Source organism: Balaenoptera physalus (genome assembly GCF_965194825.1).
Source record: "Balaenoptera physalus genome assembly, chromosome: 3".
In the NCBI taxonomy this organism is placed as follows: Eukaryota; Metazoa; Chordata; class Mammalia; order Artiodactyla; family Balaenopteridae; genus Balaenoptera; species Balaenoptera physalus.
The window spans coordinates 104,107,399-104,133,163 of NC_138890.1; the positions used below are offsets into that span (position 1 = coordinate 104,107,399).

The following is a 25,765-nucleotide window of genomic DNA, read 5'->3' on the forward strand; positions in this document are numbered from 1 at the left end:
TCATAATTTAAAATTTTAAAGTTACGGTTTATAATGATCACCCTGGAGCAGTAAAGGAAAATCTGTTTCTTTAGTGGATGTGTTAAAAATTCTTTCCATTTGCTTTCCACCAAAAGACCATGCTTAAGTACTTCCATTAAATATAAAATATTTTTCAGGTTTGCCGTGTTATTTAATGAAATTCAAAATCAGTTTGCAAAGGCAATCGCCCCACTCCCCCAACTCTCCAAAAAAAATCTTCATTTCATGACAAACATAGATTTCCTGAGAGATGGAAAACATTCACTGTGAAAATCGCTATATTTATCCTTGAGACATATTTGGTAAAATTCACTAATTTGCCCAGTGCATAATTGCAGTATGTTCATGGAAAAACAAACTGTCTTACCAATGACTTTAAAACAGAATCCCTCTGCTCTTAGAATTTGATGGAAGCAAGCACTATGTAAATACTAATGACTGAGTATGATCTTCCCAGGCAGTGGGAAGGAAAATGCTTACTTTGGTCACACACACGCAGACACACACTTGTGTGTATATGATCTTTTTAGGAAAGGCCTTTATAATACAGTCATAAAAATAATCAAAACAATGACTTACAAGTAAACATTTAAGTCAGAGACCAAGATTGAGAAAAAAAGCATGATGACTATTTTTCTTTATTTTTTTTGTTTTGTTTTGTTTTGTGACTACTTTTCTAAATCACACAGGTCAGATGCTATTTGCCTCTCCAGTGGTCTCTGAAGATTCTAGGTGAACTTAATTTGCTTTAATTTGATGTTGCAAAATTTTCTTTAATAATATACTAAAAATCAAGTGCAGTCTACTTTGGCTTCCCTGTGATGTAATTTTTTAGTTGCATATAAACTAGTTTATAAACAGGAAATGAATTTTCCAAATTTGAAGGTGAACATAGACTTTCACATTGGAATGGATCTCCCAGCCTCCTGTCTTAGAAGAGTTCAAACACTCCAAAATCATGACCAGATTGCCTTCTGTACATTATAAAGTAAAATCCATTAGACATTTTACTTAATTTAAAATAAACATAGAATCCGATTTTTTCATCTGATTTTGACTACTCACATATAGGTTGGTATTGCACATTCCTCTAAGTTATTGTGTAATAGATTTCACAAAGAATTATCAACAAAACATAAACACATGAAATAGTCCTAATTTAACCATTTCTTCCGCTTATAATTCCAGCATCTAAAGAGGCAGGAAAGGGTAGCTAAATTGAAGATATCATGGCCATAATAGACCATAAAAGGCTATAAAATGTAGTTTAATTCCTTGCATACCAAAGTGTATTGAGCAAACTAAGTGTAGTTGTTATAAACTAAATATCTGTGTACTGAACCCCCAGGTTTATATGTTGAAATCCTAACACCCAATGTGATGGTATTGGGAGGTGGGCATTTGGGAGATAGTTAGGTTGTGAGGGTGGAGCCTTCTTGAATGGGATTAGCGTCCTGATAAAAAAGACCACAGAGAGCTCTCTCGCCTGTTCTGCAACAAGACAGCCATCTATGAACCAGAAAGCAGCTATCATCAGACACCAAATTTGCAAATGCCTTGATCTTGGACTTCCCAGCCTCCAGGATTGTGAGAAATAAATTTCTGTTGTTTATAAGCCACTTGGTCTAGGGTATATTGTTATAGCAGCTCAAACAGACTAAGACAGTAGCAATAACTTAAATCATGTACATTTTTGAAAAATATTTGCATTTGTAAAGAAAACCCCATCCTACATATGTGCCTCTTTTGACTAGGGTATTTGAATAATATTACATAATTCTTACTATATCTTGACCAACTGAAAAAATACTTATAAAAAAATCAATATATAAAGTAGGAGATGTGAGACTGGAAAATCATAAAACCTCATAAAAATGGGGGCGGGTATTATTAGGTAGGGAAAGGACTAAAACTTTCCTGTACTTTTTTAAGATTCTGTCAAAATACTGTATTAAACCAAAAGACATAGGGAGAACCCAGGGAAAGTCCAGAGCTCAAGACTAAAAGTACAGAAGAGTTTCAAATAGAGATCGACTAACTGGAAAGTAAAAGTTTAAAATAATATATTCACAGTCTAGGAAACTGCTCGTTATAGTAGATGAAACATTTTGAACATAATCACGAAGGAATGAAACTCAAAATATATCTAAGATCTACCAGTTTTTCATGCCTATTCTAATCCTTGCTCTCTTCAGTTTAATTCTGGGTTACTGCATCACCCATCTACACAAATGCACTTGATTTTAGGGAAAGAAAAAAAAAACTAGAAGCTACAAAAATAGCCACTCAACTAGTCCTCAGGCCTCTTGCATCTGTCCTTCCACAAAGATATTCTGTTTATCATTGACCACCAGTATGTGAGACTTGTGATCAAAAAGGCTCATGTTTAATGTCTTGATTTAACACTTATTGATAGATTCATATTGATTATACCAAGACCATCATTGTTTTCACCTGATAATATAGCAGACAGAAACTTGAACTAAGTATAAAGAACTGCCAACACAGCAGTTTTCTTATAGTTTACTTGTGCTAGTACTATTAGTATTGCCTTCAATATGAACTTTCTTTTTTTTTTTTTTTAAATGGGTTTTGTTTTTGTATCCATTCAGCGAGCCTGTGTTGTTTGGTTGGAGCATTTAATCCATTCACATTTAAGGTGATTATCGATATGTATGTTCCTATTACCATTTTCTTAATTGTTTTGGGTTTGGTTTTTTTTTTTTTTTTTTTTTTTTATTTATTTATTTATTTATTTATTTATATTTATTTATTTATGGCTGTGTTGGGTCTTCGTTGCTGTGCACGGGTTCTCATTGCGGTGGCTTCTGTTGCTGCGGAGCACGGGCTCCAGGCGCGCGGGCCTCAGTAGCTGTGGCTCGAAGGCTCCAGGGCACAGGCTCAGCAGCTGCGGCGCACGGGCCCAGCCGCTCCGCGGCATGCGGGATCCTCCCGGACCAGGCATCGAACCCGTGTCTCCTGCATTGGCAGGCAGACTCTCAACCACTGTGCCACCAGGGAAGCCCTGAATTTTATTTTATTTATTTTTTATACAGCAGGTTCTTATTAGTTAAATATGAATTTTCTATATAGGATTTTTAAAATTCACTAGTAATCGTTGGAGACTTAAATTAGATAAAACCAGAAAATGTATGAATCATCTTAATTGAATACTCATCAACTGCAATACGTAGCAAGACACGGAAAGCAAATGAACAACTGTGTGTGTGTACCATAAGATAATGTGGAACATCCTCCTTGCCCTGAGAATAGTCCACATACAGTATGTGTAATTTGTGACTCTTTTGACATGTTGTCCAAGATTGGGTGCCAGTGTTGATCTGTATGTTAAATAGGAATCAAATTTGATTTTTTATACAGATTACATCTAGCATTCTAACATAGTGTACTGGGTACTCCTCTGGGGTCAATGCATGCCTCCCCACCACACACACACACACACAGGATGGAGTCAATAACTGTATAATACTATCAGACCAACACTCATAAAACTACTAAAGATGCATCAGTCCTCTCAAGCATTTACATCATGATTCCTCATGGATTTCCTGTACAAATCCATGTCATTCTAACATTCAGAGTTTTAATATCATCTGCCCTCATTTTATCCTTCTCCCTCAGTTCCCATTACTCCTCAGCACTGAAGCCCTGCTTCTTTGCCTTGCTTCTCTACCACACAGTAGACTTTTTTATATGTGTCTTCTTTTCTTCTATATTCCTGTTCAAGTTCTACTTCTTGAAACTTTCTGCAGTTGAGTCCACACTGCTTACTACTTTTGTAAAATTGTACCCCATAAATCATTCATTCATCTGAAAAACTCTTGCCTTTGGCCTCTTCTGCCTCCTCCCCAATCCATTTTCCAGTCTTTAGTGCTTGTCTTTCATCTGCATAAAACAATTAAACGCTTTCCCATAAGATAAAGTGAAAAATCTTTAATATGTTGCTTTACTGAGTATATGGCTAAACTGTGAGTAACAAAACCCAACAAAAGAGTGATTTAAACTAGGAACTAAGTTCTTACTAACACAGAACTCTGGGGAAGGCAGTTTAGGATTTAATGGCAGCATACTTCCAGCATCATTAAGGGACCCCGGTTTCTACATTACTGCTTTGCTCTTTGTTAGGTTATACCCTTGGCTCCCATAATCCAAGATGGTTCACTACCCCAAACACATTCCAAAGAGCAGAATGGAGGAGAAGAGAGAGATGGAAGAACTGCCCCTGCCTCGAAGGACAGATTCTATAAGTAATACACCTCATTTTCTCACACCACAATGCCCTAAACTTAATCAAAAGTCACTCCTAGCTAGCAAAGAGACTGGAAAATATAATATTTATCTCAAGTATTTGTATACCCAGCTAAAACTTGGCTATTTTGTTACCAAAAGAGATATGAGTAGACGCAAGTTTATTACACAAGGATTGCAGGGCTCTCTACCATTAACTCCATGCCTATCTCTCTAGTATTTTCATTCTTTTTTACTTCCTCTTCTTTAGCAATAATAAAATTCTTTCAATTCCTCAATCTCTCTTTTTAGCCTGAATCACACTCTCTAGAACTGACATTACTGTCTCTTAGCATGTGCTGCAGAGATAAGGAAACACCTCACTTAAGGATGAAGGAATATCTGACTCTCTTGTAGGTATAGCCTTCGTGGCCTCAAATAAAACAAAAAGAGAGGCACTCACTTAACGTCATATTTTAGGGGGATAAAAGCAAGGTTAATGTATACTTCAGAATCAGGGAACCTCTAGTCCTCTTGTACTGGAGATAATCTAATAACCACTTGATGGATGCAAAAGTCTCACACACGTATACAAACAAACAAACAAAAAATTGAGAGAGAAAGCTGAAAAGGGAGGTTGGAGACTTGAAGATTATTCTTAAGAGTTGAAATTTGGTCCTATAGTCCAAATAGAACTACCATAGGATTCTACTGTGAGATTATTTTTAAAAACACATTATATTCCCAATCACACATTTGTAATCACTTCAAACCTTGAGAATGATAAAATTTTCTATAGGGACATTTCTATTAGTGATTCTATTATAATGTGATAGAATTGAATGGTCCCACTGGATTTACATAACTCTGCATTTGATTCAAAAATTATGGAATTTCAGAGTAAAGAAGTCATAACGTACAACTTCCATTAATAATACAATGAAACATCCTTTTGTGAAATTCCTATGCCACATCAAAATAAGAAAACTACCAATAAGGGCAGCATAGTATCCTCTAATATAATTTTTCAATTGAAGTCATGAAATCTAGCTGAAGAAAAGTGCAAAGTAGGAAAAAAATCTATAAAATAACTTAGATAAGTCAATATGAACGCTTCCTTATGAACATTCTTTTGAAGGAACTATCCTTACCATTCAATTCCATGTCTTACTAAAGCAGAAAGTGAGTTGGAAAATCATATGACTTGATTCTACAAGAACCAGTTAGTAAATCTGAATAATACTGGCATAGATATGATAATCAAATCCAGATCTATTAATGACACTGCCATGACACGCATATAAATATAAAAATAAAAGGACAAGAACAGAGCCCTGAGGGACCACACATTTTACAATAACTATTTCCGATGAGCTGCTACCCAATAGAGTATGCTGTGTCTGCTGACAAAGATAATTACATTTCAAACCAATTTAATGCTGTCTCAGAATTCCTACTCACGTTTCTGGAAGATCCAACAATATATCACTGTCTACTGTGTCAAAGGTGAGTGACAGACCTAACTTTGAGAGCAGGTATCCATTCTTTCCCAGAAACTCTCACATATCACTGAAGATAAACAGGTAGTCCCTGGTAACGTAATGGACACCCCAAAATCCATGTAGGAATTTTATCAAATATTAAGCATAAATAATTGTGTCTTCAGGCAAAATATCAAACAAGTTTCCATTCTTTTTTATTTCCTAGAAGAGACAAGAACTAGAAAATCTGTATCAGAGTCTAGCAGGCACATAGTTGATAATCCTTAAATGTTTGTTGAATTAATGTATGCATACAATTTTATACAACAGTCAATGAACTAGAGAAGCAAAAGGCATGTAAAATAGTATGCTAATAGGTTACAGTATTCTCATTTCTAATAAAAGTATAGTCTGCATATAATTCCTCAATTATATGTGTGAGCAGAGCCAAGTAAGCCCTTGAAATAAAACAGATAAAAAGCAAGATAATAAAACTAAATATAACAAAATTTCCCGAACATGCAGAGATGTCTTATGTATTTCTCCAAGACTTGTTTTGAATCATATTTTTAAGAATAAAAAATAGGAAGATTTCATACCTGTCGTGGGTATAAACCAAAGGCCATAAGTTCAGGTGTGCGAATAAAAGTCACTTTCATTATTTTCTTTCAGTCAATAACTTATATTCCCCCATCCCACTGAAATGTGGGAAAGTCAGCTCTGTTAATTCTATTGTCCTTGTCATCCCTTTAGTTTTGCCATTTCTGCTGTTTCAGTGCCTTTCTCAGTACCTAGTGTGCTGTCAGCAGTGAGCTGTAACAAAAATTTGCTAATTTTATAGCTTATATACCAATTTTTTCTCTCCCCAAGTCTCTGGGAATATTTTCAACATGAGAGACACCTCCCTCATTTTCTCCCATCATACCTTCCAGGACACCTTGCATATTCTCAATGGGACTGGGTCTTACCAAGATAAGCCAGGAAAAATAAATGTGTTAGTTAAGAACAAGTTCAGCTGCTGTCACAAAATATTCAATAATATGGAGACTGAAACAATGCAGACATTTATTTATCTTTCATATAACATCCACAGACAAGAGATCCTCTAATAATAGGAGAGCTCTACATCTTCAACCGGGGGGTCCCTGTTTTGGGGTCAATGTGGTTGCTCAAGCTTTCTTCATCTCCTATCCAATGGAAAGGACAAATGGACATAGGGGGACATATGTATATTCCTTTTTAGGAGTATAACTTGGAATAAAGACTGGCTTCATTGGTGTGTGACCAGTACAGACACACAGGCCTCACACTCAGAAGGTAGCCCTATGCTTCGGGCTCTGCAGTCACAATATTAAATTCTTTTTTAAAATTCTTAATAATTTTATCTTTGAATTTGCATTTTGAAAGAGAAGTTCAATGGTACAATGGAACCTGTGCTAGGGGCATGGAGCCTTGGCTCACTCTTGATCCTACCTCCCTGTGATGTCTCCTCCTCTCTGAAACAAGTCTTGGCCACTCTCTGCCCTGCCTCACCCAGTGCTGCTGTCCCTGACTCCCAGCAGGGGTTTGACTATCACAGATAAAGTTATTATCAATATTTGCATACAGGTTTTTGTGTTAATGTCAGTTTTCCCTTCTCTATGGAAAATATCCAGAAGTGGTATTGCTAACTCATATGGTAGGTATATGTTTAACTTCATTAGACACTGCCCATCTGTTTTCCTAGCAGCTGTACCATTTTGCATTCTCACCAGCAATGTATGAGAACTGTAGTTGTTCTACATCATCACCACACTTGATACTATCATTATTTTTTTTTTAATTTTAGCCACTTCAATAGGTGTGTAGTGGTATCCCACTGTGGTTTTAATTTGAATTTTCTTATTGGATAATAATGATGAAGGTATTTTATGCACTTATTTTCCATTTTTATATCCTCTTTGGTGAAGTGTTTGTTCAAGTCTTTGCCTAATTTTTAATTGGGTTGTTTGTGCTCTTATTATTGACTTCTAGGAATTCTTTATATTTTCTGGATATAAACTATTTGTCAGATATATGACTTACAAACATTTTCTCACAGTCTGTAGCTTGTCTTTTCATTCTCTTGACAGTTTGGCAGAGAAAAGTTTTAAATTTAGACAAAGTTCAATTTTTCAGTTGTTTTTCTTTTATGGATCATGCTTTTGGAGCCATTTCTAAAATCTCTCGGCCTAACCCCAGGTGATAAAAATTGCTTCTATGATTTTGTTCAAAGCTTATAGATTTATGTCTTACATTTAGATCTATGATTTATTTTGTATTAATTTTTGAGTAAAGAATGAAGTTTAGGTCTAGGTTAACATGTTTGCAAATGGATGAGCAATTGTTCCAAAAGTATTTCTTAACAACACCAATCTTTGTTTAATTTCTTTATACCTTTGTCAATAATCAAATGGCCAGGGACATCCCTGGTGGTCCAGTGGTTAAGAATCTGCCTTCCAATGCAGGGGACACGGGTTCAATCCCTGGTTGGGGAACTCAGATACCCCATGCCGCAGGGCAACTAAGCCCACGCGCTGCAACTTCTGAGCCCGTGCCCTCTACAGCCCGCACACCACAACTAGAGAGAAGCCCGCGAGCCGCAACGAAGAGTCTGCCTGCCACAACTAAGACCCAACGCAGCCAAATAAATTTAAAAATACAAAAAAAAAAAAGAACACACCACCCTTTAAAAAAATAAATAATCAAATGGCCATATTCATGTAGGTCTATATGTGGTTCCACTGATTCATATGTCTGTCTCTTTGCCAATACTACACCATCTTCATAACTGTCTATAATTTCTACTGAGAAATTATTTTTTATTCAAATAAGTTTGTTTAGCAGCATTTTTTGTGGGCAGTTGGTGTTATCAGAGCCCTTAGAGAAAAGAAAATTTGATTTGGTTGGGATGGGGGAATAGCTAGAGAGGACAATGCTTTTTAGTATGTATGGAGTGTTCATGTGGTCCTAATCTCCAAGACTGGGCCAAGGAGTACATCTAAAAGTGGGTAGATACTAAAGACTGATACTGCTCACATAAAAATGAACATCAGTCATTTTTTGTGTAGCCTTGTGGACTTTTGCTCTATTCATGTGCATCCTGATCCCCATCAAATACTAAAGGACACAGATTCAGCTTTTTCTTTATAACCTCCTCTATCTTAGAACTATTTGATGAAATTTTTAGCTGTCTCAGCTTCCCTGAACTCCAATTTCTAGCTTCTCAACTCAGCAAGGCCACCAGATGCTGTCTGGGTCTTCTGGCCATGCTCACAGTCTGAGAACTGCCACCAGGCAGAAATCCTGGATGGTATTAGGGCTCACCATCTTTGTTTTCTTTTTCTCAGGGATAACAGCCTTTTACCATCATTTTCCAATGTCTGAAAATAATTGCTTAACATATTGTTCCAGTTTTCTAGCTGTTTACAGTGAAAGGTGAAAGCCAACACTTATTACTCCATCATGGTTGAAAGCAGAAGTCCATTCTTTTATGTCTAACCCTTTAGAATAATCTTGGATGAGGTGTGTGTATGATTATGTGGATATGAAATATAATTTTATAAAGATTTACATATAGATATTTGTGCGAACATAAGTTTTCACCACATGATTGGTAGGTGTGGTAAGGGTATGGTAACTTTCTACGATATACTTCTGTAAAGTGGTTGTACCATTTGCATTCTCACCACCAATGGATGCAATTACCACTTGCTCCACATCCTGTGCTTGGTATCATCGGTTTTTATTTTCTATTTATTTTTCCATTCTATGAGGTATGACTTTAATTTGTATTTTGCAGGTTAATGACATTGAGAATTTTTCATGTGCTTATTTTCCATCTGTTTATTTTCTTTGGTGACATGTCTGCTCAAATTCTTTAAACATATTTTAACTGAGATGATTGTTTCTTATTGAGTTTTGAGAATTCCTTATATATTCTGGATACAAATCTTATACCAGATAAAAATATTTGCAAACATTTGTAAATATTTTCACATAGTCTGTGGCTCATCTTTTCATTCTTTCAACAGGTGTCTTTCAAGAACTTATGTATTTAATTTTGATGAAGTTTAACTTAGCAATTTTTTTGATGGATCATTTTGTTTGTTTATCTATTTTCTTGGCTCAATCCCCTGAGGCAAAAGAAATAAAAGGAAAAATAAACAAATGGTACCTAATTAAACTTAAAAGCTTTTGTACAACAAAATAAATCATAAACAAAATGAAAAGACAACCTACTGAATGGAAGAAAATATTTGCAAATGATACAACCGACAAGGGGTTAACATCCAAAATATATAAACAGCTTATACAACTCAATTACAGAAAAAAAAAAAAAACAATCCAATCAAAAAAATGGGCAGAAGACTTGAATAGACATTTTTTCCAACACAGACATACAGATGGCCAATAGGCACATGAAAGGATCTTCAACATCTCTAACTATTAGAGAAATGCAAAACAAAACTACAGTGAGGTATCACTTCACACCAGTCAGAATGGTCATCACTAAAACGTCTACAAATAACAAATGTTGAAGAGTATGTGGAGAAAAGCAAACTCTCGTACACTGCTGGTGGGAATGTAAATTGGTACAGCCACTATGGAAAACAATATGGAAGTTTCTTAAAAACAATAAATATTATCCAGTAATTTCACTCCTGGGTACATATCTGGACAAAACAAAAACACTAATTTGAAAAGATATATGCACCCCAATGTTCATAGCAGCACTATGTACAATAGCCAAGACATGGAAGCAACCCAAATGCCTATCAACAGATGATTGGATAAAGAGGAGGTGGTATATATATACAATGGAAGAGTATCCAGCCATGAAAAAGAATGAAATTCTGCCACTTGCAGCAATGTGGATGGACCTGGAGAATATTATACTTAGTGAAATAGGTCAGAGAAAGACAAATAATATATGATATCATTTATATGTGGAATCTAGAAAATAATGCAAATGAATGCATATGCAAAACAGAAACAGACTCACAAACATAGAATACAAACTTGTGGTTACCAAAGGAGCCAGGGATGTGGGGGGAAGTGGGAAGGGACAAATTACCGGTACAGGATTAACAGATACAAGCTACTACATATAAAATTGATAACCACAAGGTTTTACTATATAGCATAGGGAACTATACCCATTATCTTATAAAAACCTATAATGGAATATAATCTGCAAAAATACTGAATCACCATGCTGTATATCTGAAACTAACACAATATTGTAAAGCAACTATATCTCAATTTAAATAAGAAAAAATAAGAAATCAATTAGTTTATATTTACCCATATAGTTACCTCTCCTAAAACTCTTCATCTTTGTGTAGATTCATAGTTCCACTTGGTATCATTTTCTTTCTTCCAGAAGGACTCTTTTTTTTTTTAACATTTTTTCATTCAAAACTTAAGTCAAAATAAGATTTAAGGTGAATGCAAACTCAAAGAATTCACCACTGCATACTGCTAACCAATAAAAATATAACGCAAGGCACATAGGTAATCCTTAATTTTTTAGTACCTGCATTAAAAACGTAAAAAGAAACAGATAACATTAATTTTAATAATATAATTTAACCCAATATAACCCAAATATAATTTCAATATATTATATTACCATTAAAAATAGTAACAAAATATTTTACATTATTTTATACTAAATCTTCAATATCTGATGTGAATTTTACAATTATAGCGTACCTTAATTTGGCCTAGTCACATTTCAAGTTCTCAGAAGTTACGTATGACTAGCGGCTATTGTTTTGGATATCACAGGTCTAACTATTACGACTGACTTAAAATAACCAAGGTCACTTTCCTAGGGTTGGGAATAGGAACTCTAGGCAAGGTAGAAAGTATTCAATGGGTATTTTGTAGGCAACTAACAATGTGTATTACACCAACCTTGTATCTCCTCTTCCTATGATGTCTCAATTCTCAGAACAATTATACTTTCTTGAATGTATGATAATCTTGGACTTATGTTACCAAAGACTTTGGTTAGTTAGGACTATGACTATGAGGGGCTGTGGAACCAGCTGGCTATGTTTTAAGCAGTAGCAACTTGCTATACCTTTCCTTGCTTCTATATTACAGAAGAAAATAAAAGCTGAACAAAGTATCCACGTACCACTTGTACCTAGTACCTAGCACAGACCTCTCAGCAAATATGTAAAAACTAAATCTGGGGCTCCCCTGGTGGCGCAGTGGTTGAGAATCTGCCTGCCAATGCAGGGGACACAGGTTCGAGCCCTGGTCTGGGAAGATCCCACATGCCGCGGAGCAACTAGGCCCGTGAGCCACAACTACTGAGCCTGCGCGTCTGGAGCCTGTGCTCCGCAACAAGAGAGGCCGCGATAGTGAGAGGCCCGTGCACCGCGATGAAGAGTGGCCCCCACTTGCTGCAACTAGAGAAAGCCCTCGCACAGAAACGAAGACCCAACACAGCCATAAATAAATAAAATAAATAAATAAAATATCTCTGGACTTTTTAAAATGTAAAAAAAAAAAAACCTAAATCTGCATGACTCAACACAGATCTTCTGCTCATGACCTAGTTCATGATGGGATCCAATTCTCTAAAAAAAGGAAAAAAAAACTTTCTGCAAGGTCTTCCAAGAAATTAAGTATAAATACTCGAATTCTTCTAGTCCTTTGGTTACCCCCTCTGCACATGAGCTCAATAGTAGGTTGTAGAGGAAAGATCTGCCTGGCTGATAGACCTCCTGTTAACCTGAAACAATATTTCCAGTCTGGAATCTGCATCCTTGGAAATAAAAGAAATGACCATTAAAAGCAATGTTCCCAGTAATCTAGCAGACTCTCCAATAAAAGATTTTCCTTTACAGCCAGAACCATTAAGCCTTTATGTTAAAATATCCAAATATTAAAACAATGTTGTTTAATAAGTTAACCCATGTAAATATAATCTCCTAGCGTTAAGTAGATATTTTATTTTCTGATATAGAAACAGATGAAATGGCACATAGAGGGATGTTCTTCAACATTCTTCCTCTTCTGATTTTATTTTAGAAAAAAGCACACTTCTATATGTACTTCTTTCTAAAAGTACATGGAGAAAAAATTACTAGACTAATTTCTGTGCAATGACTTCTTCTTATATTGCCATATCCAAAAGGCTCTATAGCATAGTGGCTATGACTTGGGCTCTGAAATTAGACTGGCACGTATCCAAATCCTGGTTCCAACATATACTAGTTCTGTGAATTGGGAATATTTATCTTCTTACATCAATTTTTCTCATATGTATAACAGATATAGTATAGATAAGGCAGATATAATATAGGAATAATGGAATTAGCTGGTATTATATCCATGAAGCATGTATCACAGGGCTTGACAAAGAAAGCTCAATAAATAGCATCTCTGGTTTTGTTTGGTTGATTGCTCAATTTCCTAACAATAGGTCATGTTTTTTGGTATATCTTATATTTTGTTTAAATGTTAGGAACTATGTATAGAAGAGCAGTAAAGACTGAAGTAAATATAATTTATGGGCAGAAAAAAAGTTTGCCTTGTCTTTGGTTAGGCCACCTGTATGAATGCTTGAATCCATCTAAGCAGTAGTTGAGTTGGTCTTGGGATTTGTTATTGGTACAGTTTCCTTTCTTACTGGGTACAGTATTCCAGCAACTTCAAATTCTTCCATCATTGGGCTGCTATTTTCTTGAACTTAATGTGTTGCTTGAAGTGCTAGTGCTGGGGAGTTTTCTCAGCATCTGCCTTTGCTTCTTCTCATTTGAGAGTCTTGTCACTTTTGAAAGTCAGCTCTTTTGGTTGCATTGTGGCTTCAGCTCACTGATGCACCCCCTAAGTTATAACTTTATACATTATCTGGTTTTTTATTTTTGTTATTGTTCTTAGAATGGGAGTGACATTCTCTTGTGGCTTACCATGTCCTAACAGGAACACCTAAATTGAAACATTTTAGGAAGTCATTTCTGACCTTTGATGAGAATGACTAAGTAAATTATTTGTAAAGATACACATCACACGACACTTTTTACATGCAAGGTGCTTAGTAAATATTTCAAATCAAACTCACTTGTGGAGGGAGGTTAAATTCAGAAGATAAACTTCTGTAATCTCAATTAAACACTATAATTTTATAATTCAATAACCTAAACTATATTAAACCATCCATAGAAGACTTACATAATAAAATTGTTTATTACCTACATATATAAGACATAATATCTAAGTAAGTCTTTTGTGGACGTAATATATTCATTATCAGTATCTTGATTCAATTACAGTACTGAAAAGCTCAAAGTCTCTTTTTTTGGAAAAGCAATTAAAAATCATAATAAATTATGCAAAGGTAACTTTCCGGCATCTTACACTTTTATTTAAATGAACGTTGAAAGTCAAAATCTAGTCTATATGATAATAATTCATTGAAATATTTTAGAATCTTTTGTCAACATATGTATGTTCAGAAACCATCTGAAACTCAGTTTATTTTCTCATCACTAGGATATATTTGAATAATATGTAATCTTTTAAAATGGAGAAATATAAAATAATATTCACATGAGAAATATTTTTATCAATTTCAAAGTATTGCAGTCATTCATTAACCATAATAATTGATTAAAATATTCTTAACTAAACCTCTCTTAGATTACATTACGAGGTTGTGCCTAAAAGATACATTTTTAAAAAATTATATTTGACAAAAGTGCTCTACAGGGGATGTGGAACAGTAAAACCTCAAGTTTGAAGTCTCACATATTGGCTGCTGTCAAAGGCATAGAGAAAACATAATTGGTGAGACCACATCACAGATCTTTAATCAAGGGTTCCTCAACCTTGTCACTACCAACATTTTGGACGGGATGATTACTGTGGGGGCTGTCCTGTGTGCTGGAGGGTATTTAGTAGCATTCTTGGACTTTGCCCACTAGATGCCAGTAGTATTCATCTAATAGTAACAACCAAACATTGCCAAATGTCCCCTGGGTGTAGGGGCAAGTATACTCCCAACTGAGAAACACAACTAACTATATATTGTCTCCAACACCAGTTCAACCTGAAACATAGATCCAAAGGTAAAAGGTCTCACACTCTGAAAACCGAGGCTCTCAGAGTGCATAAAGAGCTATAATTTGTATATAGATATAGATACAGATAGATATCTTATATTGCTATCCAGATATCTAGATAGATAGATAGATAGATAGATAGATAGATAGATATCGATATTTTAGAAAAGTCCGTAGGATGTTCACCAAAAGGGAATTTAAATGATGTGGACATTACTTACATTTTTCTCAAGATACTTCTATTAAGTTGAATAGAATCAGTAACACAAAACTCAGGCATTTAAATAGAGTAGCACTCTAGGTCTGGGCCTCTGAAGGCAGGAACGTACAATTACCTAGGTTGCACGAATTATGCCATTTCTTAGATGACACATAATTTGGGATTATAAAAATCTAATAGACATCTGGTTTTAACATATCTTCATTTTATTATTCAGACTTCAGGGAGTTTGTTTTCTTGCAAAATAGAAAATAAAATGAAAGTTGGGATTTATAAAAACAGAAAACAAAAGAGCAACATTGCCTACAAAATGGTAAGTGAAAGATATTTAAAGAATCAAAGAAAATCAATACATTTTTACCCTGCACAACATCATTACATGCATTTGGAGGACAACAGGGTAAAAAATTATTATTTTTACCCAGAGCTTACATCAACTTCCTCTTCCCCATCCCATACCAGTCTTTGCCTATTCAGTCAAGTTTCCCTCATCTTCCTCCACCTTCTGAGGAGGGGTCATCTCAGCCAAATGAGTTCCTGAAGTTTTAAAAGGTGGAAATGAAGAACTGGCAGAGAATGAATGAAACACAGAGGCTTCATGCAGAAGGGAGATAAAGCCTATCCTCAGGTAAAGATGATGTAACAAAAGCAGGAGAGAGGAAGAAGGAGAACAAGAGAGAAAAGAAAAGAGGCTTCCAAGGCTGGGTTTGGAGATGATTTGCATGAGACTTAGAAAATGAGCCAGTGAGAAGTATGAGAACCTTGGGAGGGAAGAAAAGAAGTATATAAGAATGATTATACAGTGTTTCAAATTGGATCTATTTTAAGTTTTTTTAAAGACATAAATTAAAGGTTTTTATTACTTCTGGTTACTTGTACTTTTGTTTCGGAACTTAATAAGAGTAAATTGGTATTATTTCACAAGTTTGTAAGTTGGGGCTTTTCGCCATTCAGAATATGACAAATGGATTCTTTTTTTTCCTTTTTTGGGGGGAGCAGTGGTTATTTGTTCTTTTGTTAACTTTCATTACATTTTTGCTGCTTCTGTTACTTTTGTTTATTGAAAGGCTTTATCATTTCCCCCAAACATGAGACTCTTAATCACAGAGATCAAAACCAATAGGAAAAATGATGCTTTCATTTAGAGAAAATTGTTAAAGAAATCATCTCTCATTACATTCAATATATTTTTCACAAAACATATGCTATAAACATGTTTCTGAACTCTTAAAAAAATATTTTATACTTATATTTTTATATATATTTAACATTAACTTGTAACTGAGATTGGTTTTGTTTACACAGATGGAATCTTCCATGAGTCTCCAGCTCCCTCAATTGTGTTTTCAAAACGCATTTTCACAATGCCTAGGATCTGTGCGCACAAAAGCCAAGATTCAGCCAAATGTTCCCTTGATTTTTTCCCCCTCCAGGTTTCTGCCTCAGGACTCAATGAATTAATAATCACTTTGTGACATTTAAAACAATGGAAAGGTGTCTTAATCCAGAGGTTCTCAACAGGAGCAGAATTTGGTAGAATTACCTAGGGAGATTTTTTAAATTCATATATCTGTCTCCTTCTGCCTACCCAAAACCTGAAATTTCTAATAGAACTGATATCTGTAAAAAATATAACTTTTCTTCAGAAAATTGTAATGATTTCAATGTTGCAAGCAGTAGAGATCACCTCTGAACTACTTAACCAGAGAAGACATTTATTGATAGTACATTTTGCAGCTCAAAGAATTGCTGAACAGTCTGATTAGCAGATTCAGAATTGGGCAAACCAAAAAAACTGGGCAAGAGCCAGGGCAGTAATCAAAATCACACCCCAAATCCCAACCCAAGAGAACACTGCTGGTCACTGAGTACCAGACGCTGCCCCACGGGCTCCACTGTAACTGGCTCTGGCCACTTGGCATGAGCACGGCCCTGCTTCTTTTGTTACACCTGTAACATGAATGGCGCTGGCCCTAGGCCACCTACCATGAAAATGGATCTTCACCCTTCTTCTTTGGTTTACTAGTTCCTAATTCAGAAGCTGGGTGATGGATCTAATTGGCTCAGACAAGCCAGAAGAGGTGCTGGGAGACTGAGTACCTGGCAGTGTCATCTTCGGTGGGGGGTTCTCAAAATTAAGAAGTTTAGATGATGGGTACACCCCAGACTTTGGGCAAATAAGTCTACGTATTTGACTCTGAGTCCCTACTAATATAAAGCTACTTTGAAATCCTTCTCTTTACTGGTAAAATGGCGACTTTTAAATATACATAATTTTTAAGTTTACTAGTGTTTTTTTTCATCTAGAAATGAATATTCTAAAGCACTGGTTCCTAATATACAAGCAGATATAAGCTTGATTAAAACAAAGAACAGAAAACAAATCCAATAATAATGAAGGAGAAAAACATACATCACTCCAGAAGAGTGACCATCTTTGTTTCGCATTTGTTTTACCACATATACTATAAATCTTAATTTGTCCTTTATTGCTTGTATAACAAAAATGGTGTTGGCCTGAAAATAAGGAGGCCTGGGTTTAGACTTGGCTATGCTACTAATATACTGTGCTCCCTTGGGAAGTCTTTTATTTTCTCTGTGTCTCACGTTCCTATTTTATAAAACAGGTACATTAACACAGGAACAAAATACCTCCCAGAGTTCTTAAAAGACACTAATAATAACCTTCTCATGGCTGGTTTCTTCTTGCTCTAGAGCCCCCGCATCACAGTGGCCCTCCGGGATTACTCTATCTAAAATGGGCCCTACTAGAAACTCACTCTCTTATCAATCTGAGTTTAGCTCTTTTATCACGCTCCGAAAACATTTTGTTCATTTAGTTGTTCATTGTTTATCTTTCCACCATGAGAATGTAAGTCTCTAAGGACAACGGCCAAGTCTGTCTTACTAACCAATGAATCACCAGCATCTAGAACAGAGCCTAGCACACAGTAGAGACTTAATAAGTACCTGTAAACAAATAGATGAAGGACATAAAACACATGAAAGCACTTGGGAAAGTTAAAATATCTATAGAAATTAAAATATCTATAGAAACATTTACTTTTCAAGAGTGATGGCAAAAGTAGTCTTTTTCACCTAAATCAGGTATATCTGGTGTCAACTCTGCTGTCAATAAAAATTTAAACATTTTAGCAAATGTCACAAATATTGTTCCCCTTCTGATTCTGGCAGCAGTAACATATTTTTACATATACATAAAGAATTGCACACAAAAAGATTTTATGTGTCTCTTTCAAAATATTTTTCTTTCCTTACAAGGAGAAACTTTCTATGTTATGTGGACAAGTTCGCTGTGATGAATAATACAACATCAGAGGAGGACAGCAGATACCTGCTTCTCTTTCCTTGGTGCTATGGTTCACCTAATACACTCTCATTCTTTCTTTTTTTACCATTGCCACTGGCCTTCTAAATGCTCCTTTAATTTCTTCCTCCTGTTGCACTGCCTGATTTTTATGAGGATGAACAAAGAATTACTAGTCCATTTTGACCAGCAGTAAATCTCCCTTTTGCCCTTGTTGCTTCTTAACTGTACTTCTAGTCTTATTTTCTGAAAATGATTAATTTGAGTGGAAAGGTACTATATTACAGCATCCTTGGATTCCACTTCTTTCTGACTAACTGCTGTGTGGATGAAACTCAAATGAATTGAACCTGGCCAAGGCTATGACACTTTCCTTGTAGGATTAGATCAAACCATGAGTACAGAGCCCATGAAACTGGCACTCAGAAGACATGGGATCCACCCAGATCCTGATATTACCTTCCCTTATTAACTTGCATAAATTATTTCCTTCTCTGACCAGTTTCATTACTTGTAATATGATAATGGAAATTAAGACGTCTATAGTTCCCTATGAAATTCACAGGCTAGAGTTTGATGCATGATGTGGCCTGGAAAATTCCCTTAAGATTCAGATTATCTATCTTTGAAGATAAATAATTACAGATAAATAATTACAGTATTCCTTACAGATGTAAAAACAAATCTCAAGAATTACTTCCTCATTTTAATATATAAAAAATAGGTATTTGTAAGAGAGTTTAATTAACTAAGAGAATGTTTGGTCAACTGAGGTTGAAGAAGAAGTGAAATATACTGAAGGCTAAGGTACTAATCAAAGAACCAAATATTTCAGGTGTCATTTCTAGCTTTATCTAACGATTGCTTTATGACCTGAGAGCAATAGCTTAAAGATTTTGGGTCTTGTTTTCTTATATGTAATTTGAAATGCCTGCTGGATTTAAAAGTACTGTAATCACTAGTAGACTTTCCAATCAGCCTCTCTCTTTCACACAAGAATTGGCCCCAAGAACATGTGGAACCCAGAGCAACTGATTTATCACATAGATGCCTGGTTCCAAAAGAAAAGGAAAACTATTATTTGCATGGCATTCACAAAGTACAGATGATTTCACATAGATGAGGGCATTTGAGGGTTTCCTTCTGTTAAGGCACCCAACTGAAACTCAGCTACTTTGAGAAGTAATAAGATGGATACAGAAATATGCAGAATGGAAACTGCACTGTTCGTGTACTGATGTTTATATATGGGAAGAGAAGAGATCTTTTTTCTTTGACTGAATGATGAAGGCATGGACAAGGCTAGCTATAGGCCAAATTTTGAGGAACATACCTTTTTTATGCTCTTTACTTTTTAATTCTTCTTTATTTATTAAATCCTCTCATCTCAAGAAGATCATCACTCTTATTCGCCCCAAACAATGACAACCCAATCACAGCTGCCTATATACCAACTTCCTCAAGTATCATCAATGTCCTAGTTTATAATTTAAAACAATTCTAATCTATTAATTAAGCAATTAAAATAAAGGGTTTTTTGGAGGGAGAGGGATACTTCTCAAACCATCTGACAAGGGTGAATGATGCTTTAATGGAGGGAAGGCACTAGAATGTATCTTTAAAAGTAATGAGGATTGGTTGTTGCCTTTTACCTGTGACATTTCTGTTCTTGGATCACTCTTCTTAAGAAAGTAGTCAGGCATTGTGAGCTCCTTTCTTGTGCACCTACCTAAGAAAGGATGCCTTTAATTCAGCTTGGCTTACATTATAATCTCATGAGTATGCTTCACTTCACTCTAGTTGCATAGTGATGATATATAACTTCTTGTAGCTCTCAGGGCAAAGTTAGCTGGAAAGCTTCTTATGATGCTTGCTCCCACATTCTGAATTCTTTACAGTCTATTTTAGAGCCATCTCAGCACTTTTAAAGAGAAAAATCTTTCCTTTGTTGCTTCAAAGATAGGAGCAGAGTAATGTTAATTCCAGGGTAGTAGAAATACAATATTAATAGACAGTAATAGTAATAGGCAGAGTAGTAGCAACAAACATGGAAAAAGACATAATAAAAAGAAAATTAATAACAACAGTGGAAATGGCTAATGGCAAACCCTGCATAATGGAAGACATAGCAGGTTTTGTTTTTTGTTTGTTTTTTGCTTTTGTTTTTCTCCTAGGATTCTTTCTATGTGTGGCCCCAGGTGTAGTAGGCCCAGAGTGAGTTCTCTAAGTAGCTCAAGTTTACTGCTGTAGGTCATGTGCCATAAACTATGAGAATCATGGATGGGATGAAATGAGAAGCTAAGTAAAGCAATGGTATTATAGGTTCTGGAAGGTCTCTTTCATAACCGCTACCAATCAGAGGATTTAGAAATCAAACACGTTAACTCATGTAGTACTTCTTTCTCTTCATCTCTCTGATTTTGCTTTAAATAAAAGTAAATGGTGATCTCTAATGCATTTCTAGGTTAGAGAAGATTAGACCATGGTTTACACAAAAAGAGCAGCAAATGAATGCATATCTGGTACTTAGTTGCATTAATCTCTCAAAACACAGAATGGACAAGTGCTATAATGAATGGGTCATACAGTGAAACAGGACAACAACCTTAATCCAGCGTGTTATGAGAAAATCTCTGGGTAGGAGTATTAATTAGCAGCTGGACTGCTGGAGGATAGCTGTAGAAAGGGACAAGAGGTGAGAACATGTCAACTTTGGAGAATACAAAAAAAAAATCCACTGCAGGGCTATAGAACACAGGAACAGCACATTTTAGAGACAAGGAAGATTAAGCAATTCTAAATCAGTGTCTATTGAGGCTGTTTTTTAAGGAAGACAAAAAAAAATCAGTACAGTATATAGCATATAAAGGATGGACACTCAATATTTATTTTTCTTTCTAGATGGTAAACTATTAACATTGAAATTTTAGTTCTATATGAAGGTTTCTAATTTTTTTCCACTGAGTAAGGTGAAAAAATTCTGATTAAAACAGGAGCAAAAAGAAAGAAAAATTGTACAGAAAGAAAAATATCCTGCTCTTCATTACAACTTGTCTTTAGTTGATAAAATTCCAATAGCTATATTCCATTTGGTGAGATACAGGGAGGGGACAGCATCCTTCCAATTCATATACAATAAAATGAGAAGTCTAACAAACAGAATATTAACTATCCTTTCAAATAGCTCAATTGGGAAATAATGATCAGTGTCAGGCATAATATCACAGGGTCAGTAAACTTTCATCCCACAGTGCAATATTTTACTATGTTTGCCCCAGAAATCAGTTACAATATACTCTACCATTTGTCATGTACATCATTTAGATTTTCTGAATGTAAGAATAGTTGACCTTAACCATTCTACAACTGCTAGAAGTTGAAGGTCATGCCATATGTCATTGAAAAGAGAAATTCCTCTGAATTGGCAATAAACTCTTGACTCTGACCTGTGACATTAATGCCATGAAGTAAAATGTTTTCTGTCTTTGCAATTTACATAGAAAGCACATGTACTTTATTCTACTCGACTGTTGTTTTACATCTTTACAAGAATCTTGCCCTTTTAAAAGAAGGTATTCAAGCAGCGAGATTTACTTACTGCTAAAATTAACATGCTTCCAGAGAATTTGAACAATTTCTCTTTTTTCTCTACTGTATGTTTGATAACTAGAGAAATAAAGAGAGGTAGGTATCAAAAACCTGAATAATCTGAGAAGCCACAAACATGATGTAGTTGAAAACTGAAGATACTGCTTTTCTAAATGTCTGTAAATATTTAAGATCCATGTTTCAAAATCTTTGTCAATTATTAACTTTTCTCTGCATATGATTTGTTGAAGTAAAATAAGAGGAAGGACCCTGGTTAAATACTCTACTGCATTTAATATACTTAACATCTGATATAACACTGTCCCAATTATACAATTTACAATCTAGATTTTAACTGACAAACGCTCTGTAAGAAAAATGCAATGTACTCATATATAAAAAAATAAATAAATCTAAGGTTATATTTCGTTCAGTTCCAAACTCATCTTTGAGACCTTTCATTTCATTTTATTTCCTATCATACCATGTAGATGTGATTTTTGTGTTTCTTAGTGGAAAAGAGAATAGAACGGTTCTAAAGGCTGAGCACTTTGAGTAACCAAGGCACCATGAAGAGTCTCTATTTTTCATCAGCTTAGATTTAGAAGGGTCCCAGGGAGGAGTGTAAACAGAAAGGTAAGAATAGAATATATTCTTCCTTACATGAATATATAAGTACCTTGACTACTATTTTACGAACAATGATTTGTGTATCACAAGTGTTTATTGCAACCTCTCTCTCTTTTTCTATCTCACCTCCATGTTTTTCATATATTTAATGATGCCAATATACTCAGTTATTTATCTTCATTTATCATTTATTCTCTCCTCTCCAACATGATTGTAATCTTCCTGTGCACAAGAAGCACACCGTACACGTCTTTGTGCATTAATGCCTGGCACATATTGGGTACTAGGTAAATGCCTGTTGGATACTAGTAAGGAAGAAAAAATAAAATTTCATATGTTTAGAATCTATTCATTATGTAGTACTTCACTTTAGTTTTCCTAAAACTTCCTCCTTCCAGTTGGAAGGAGCTTACTGTGTTTGTGTGCCATGTTTGGGTTTCCATCTTGGCTCCTACACTCATTAATTATGAGAATTTAGGCAAGATACTTAACAATTTGTGCCTCATTTTCCCACATGTAAAACAGATATAGTAATTGTACCTACCATGTAGGCTTATTGGGAGTATTATTTGGGTTACAACAAGTAAAATAGTTCAAAGGGTTAAAGGGTGCCTGGTATAGTAAGTGCTATGTGTTTGCTATGATAATTATTAATATCTCCTATTTATCTGAAAATAGGATAATAATACCTACTTCATAGATTTATTAGCACTAACCAAGACAATAAATGTAAAGCAACTAATAATTTTCTGGTAAATTGGGTGTGAGATATGAGAGAAAGAGTAGTCCAGGATGACCCTAAGGTTTTTTCCTGAGCAACTAGAAGAAAGGAGTTGCTATTAACTGAGATGGGAAAACCAGGAAGAACACTTTTAGGGAAGTAATTCAAGAGCTCAATATTGGAAATGTTAAGTTGGAAATTCTATTAAATAGTTGAATGTATATTTTGGGCAAGCAACTGGATGTAGACTAGAGAAGAAAGGATACAAATCAGTAATTCCAAAATGAATGTACTAATCCATGGGGCCTATATTGAGTTAATTGAACCAATTGTATACATCAGTTGTTTCTAACTTATTAGATATTTGGGATATTTCCAGAAGCTGATAACAGACATATGAACATATGCACACAGAATGTGCATACATTTAATTTTTATGCTTGGAAATTTGATCTTATCCACATAAGCCATAAAGACACTGTTGACAAAATTACAATCTTTCTCATTCTAATTTTTCACGCAAAATAACACTTCCTGAAAAATAATTTTAGCAAATTACACAAATAAAATCAAATAAAACTTTATTTCTGCATAAAAGTTAATTTCAGCAGACAGCTGCTATTGTTTGGCTTGAGAAGCTAAAAACATGTGTGGTGCATTCAATTTATTTAGATACTAAATGATTTCAGATTTTGTATTTTGATGGTAGCAAGATTTTAAAACCAAAATTCAAATAAGCATACTTTAGTAAATGATATCAGAGTTCTCATGGTTCACTTTACAACATCCTTATAGAATTGTATAAATGAGTAACTGAATTTTATAAGAATGTGAGTTGAGTTCTATTAATATCTTTGTCCTCAAACCCATAAGGTCATCTGGTAAAGTCTGTATCAACCCTCATAAAAATGTATTTCGGCACTGAAACACTGGCATGGTTATTTATCTCATAGCCTCTCTTCCAAACTGGTGGTATGGCCAAAATATTTTGAATTTTAGGATCACTATTCAAGGTAAAAATAAGAATTTTAGGATCACTATTCAAGGTAAAAATAAGAACTTGAATCAACCTATTTTCCCCATTAATAAAGTCAAATTTAGTATCCAAGATACCTAAGCAGTGAATAAATTTATTACTATAAAGCTATTTTGAATCAGTTGCAAGAATGAGCAATAGAACAGAAAATTAAGAGCACAAGTCATTTACAATAGCATAAAAATAATAAAATACTTAGAAATAAATATAACAAAAGTGGTACAAAATTTGTGCTCTGAAAACTACAAAACGTTGTTGAGAGAAATTAAAGACCTAAACAAACGGAAAGACATCTCATGCTCCTTCATAAGAACACTTAACACTTAATATTGTTAAAGTGGGAATACTTTCCAAATTGATCTACAGATTTAAAGTAATTCATATCAAAATTCGAGTTAGCTTTTCTGCAGAACTGACAAACTAATACAAAAATTCATATGGAAATGCCAGGGAGTCAGACTATCCAAAATAATCAACACAGTTTAAAGGGTAACAAAGTATATCTATGCCAACTTTTGGATTTATCTATCTAGTCACCTTTACTGGTGGATTTGGTTTTGTTTTTTTTTTTTGGTAACTTTTTTTTTAATTGAAGGGAAGATTCCTTAAATTCTATAGTGCTTTACAGTTTTCAAAAGTTTCACATACATGATTTCATATAATCCCATAATAATGCATTTTTTTTTAATGCACTACCCTTATACTGCCCCTCCTCCCTTCCCTCTCCCCACTAGTAACCACTAGTTTGTTCTCTGTAAGTCTGCTTTTTTTTCATTTTATTCACTAGGTTGTTGCATTATTTAGATTCCACATATAAGTGATATCATACAGTATTTGTCTTTTTCTGACTTATTTCACTTAGCAGAATGCCCTCCAAGTCCATCCATGTTGCTGCAAATGGCTAAATTTCATTCTTTTTCACAGCTGAGTAGTATTCCATCACATATATATGTGATATATATATCAAACCACATCTTCTTTATCCATTCATCTGTTGATGGACACTTAGGTTGCTTCCATATGTTGGCAATTATAAACAACGCTTCTATGAACATTGGGGCGCATGTATCTTTTTGAATTAGTGTTCTTGTTTTTTTCAGATATATACCCTGGAGTGGAATTGCTGGGTCATATGGTAGTTCTATTTTTAGTTTTTTGAGAAATATCCATACTGTTTTCCACAGTGGCTGCACCAATTTACATTCCCACCAACATTGTAGGAGGGTGCCCTTTTCTCCACATCTTTGCCAATGTTTGTTATTTGTGTTCTTTTTGATGATTGCCATTCTGACAGGTGTGAGGTGATATATCATTGTGGTTTTGATTTGCATTTTCCTGATGATTAATGATGTTCAGCATCTTTTCATGTGCCTGTTGGCCATCTGCATTTC

The 25,765-nt window shown here is 34.8% G+C and overlaps 2 long non-coding RNA genes across 3 annotated transcripts in view; both read right to left on the reverse strand.

Annotated features, from left to right (window-relative positions):
* The window catches only part of LOC309659021, a 226,238-nt gene extending 210,285 nt beyond the window's left edge, over window positions 1-15,953 (reverse strand). Inside the window, exons 1-2 of one of the 2 annotated variants that reach the window (XR_014262509.1) lie at window positions 12,300-15,953; window positions 11,088-11,964 (exon numbers count right to left, since the gene is read on the reverse strand). This is a non-coding gene — a long non-coding RNA (uncharacterized lncRNA). Of the gene's footprint in view, window positions 1-3,047; window positions 11,965-12,299 lie in introns of those variants that run through there. The other variant, XR_014262510.1, reaches the window with a different exon arrangement.
* LOC309659065 overlaps window positions 1-25,765 on the reverse strand; it is a 659,967-nt gene that overhangs the window by 309,542 nt on the left and 324,660 nt on the right. The window lies entirely within an intron of this gene.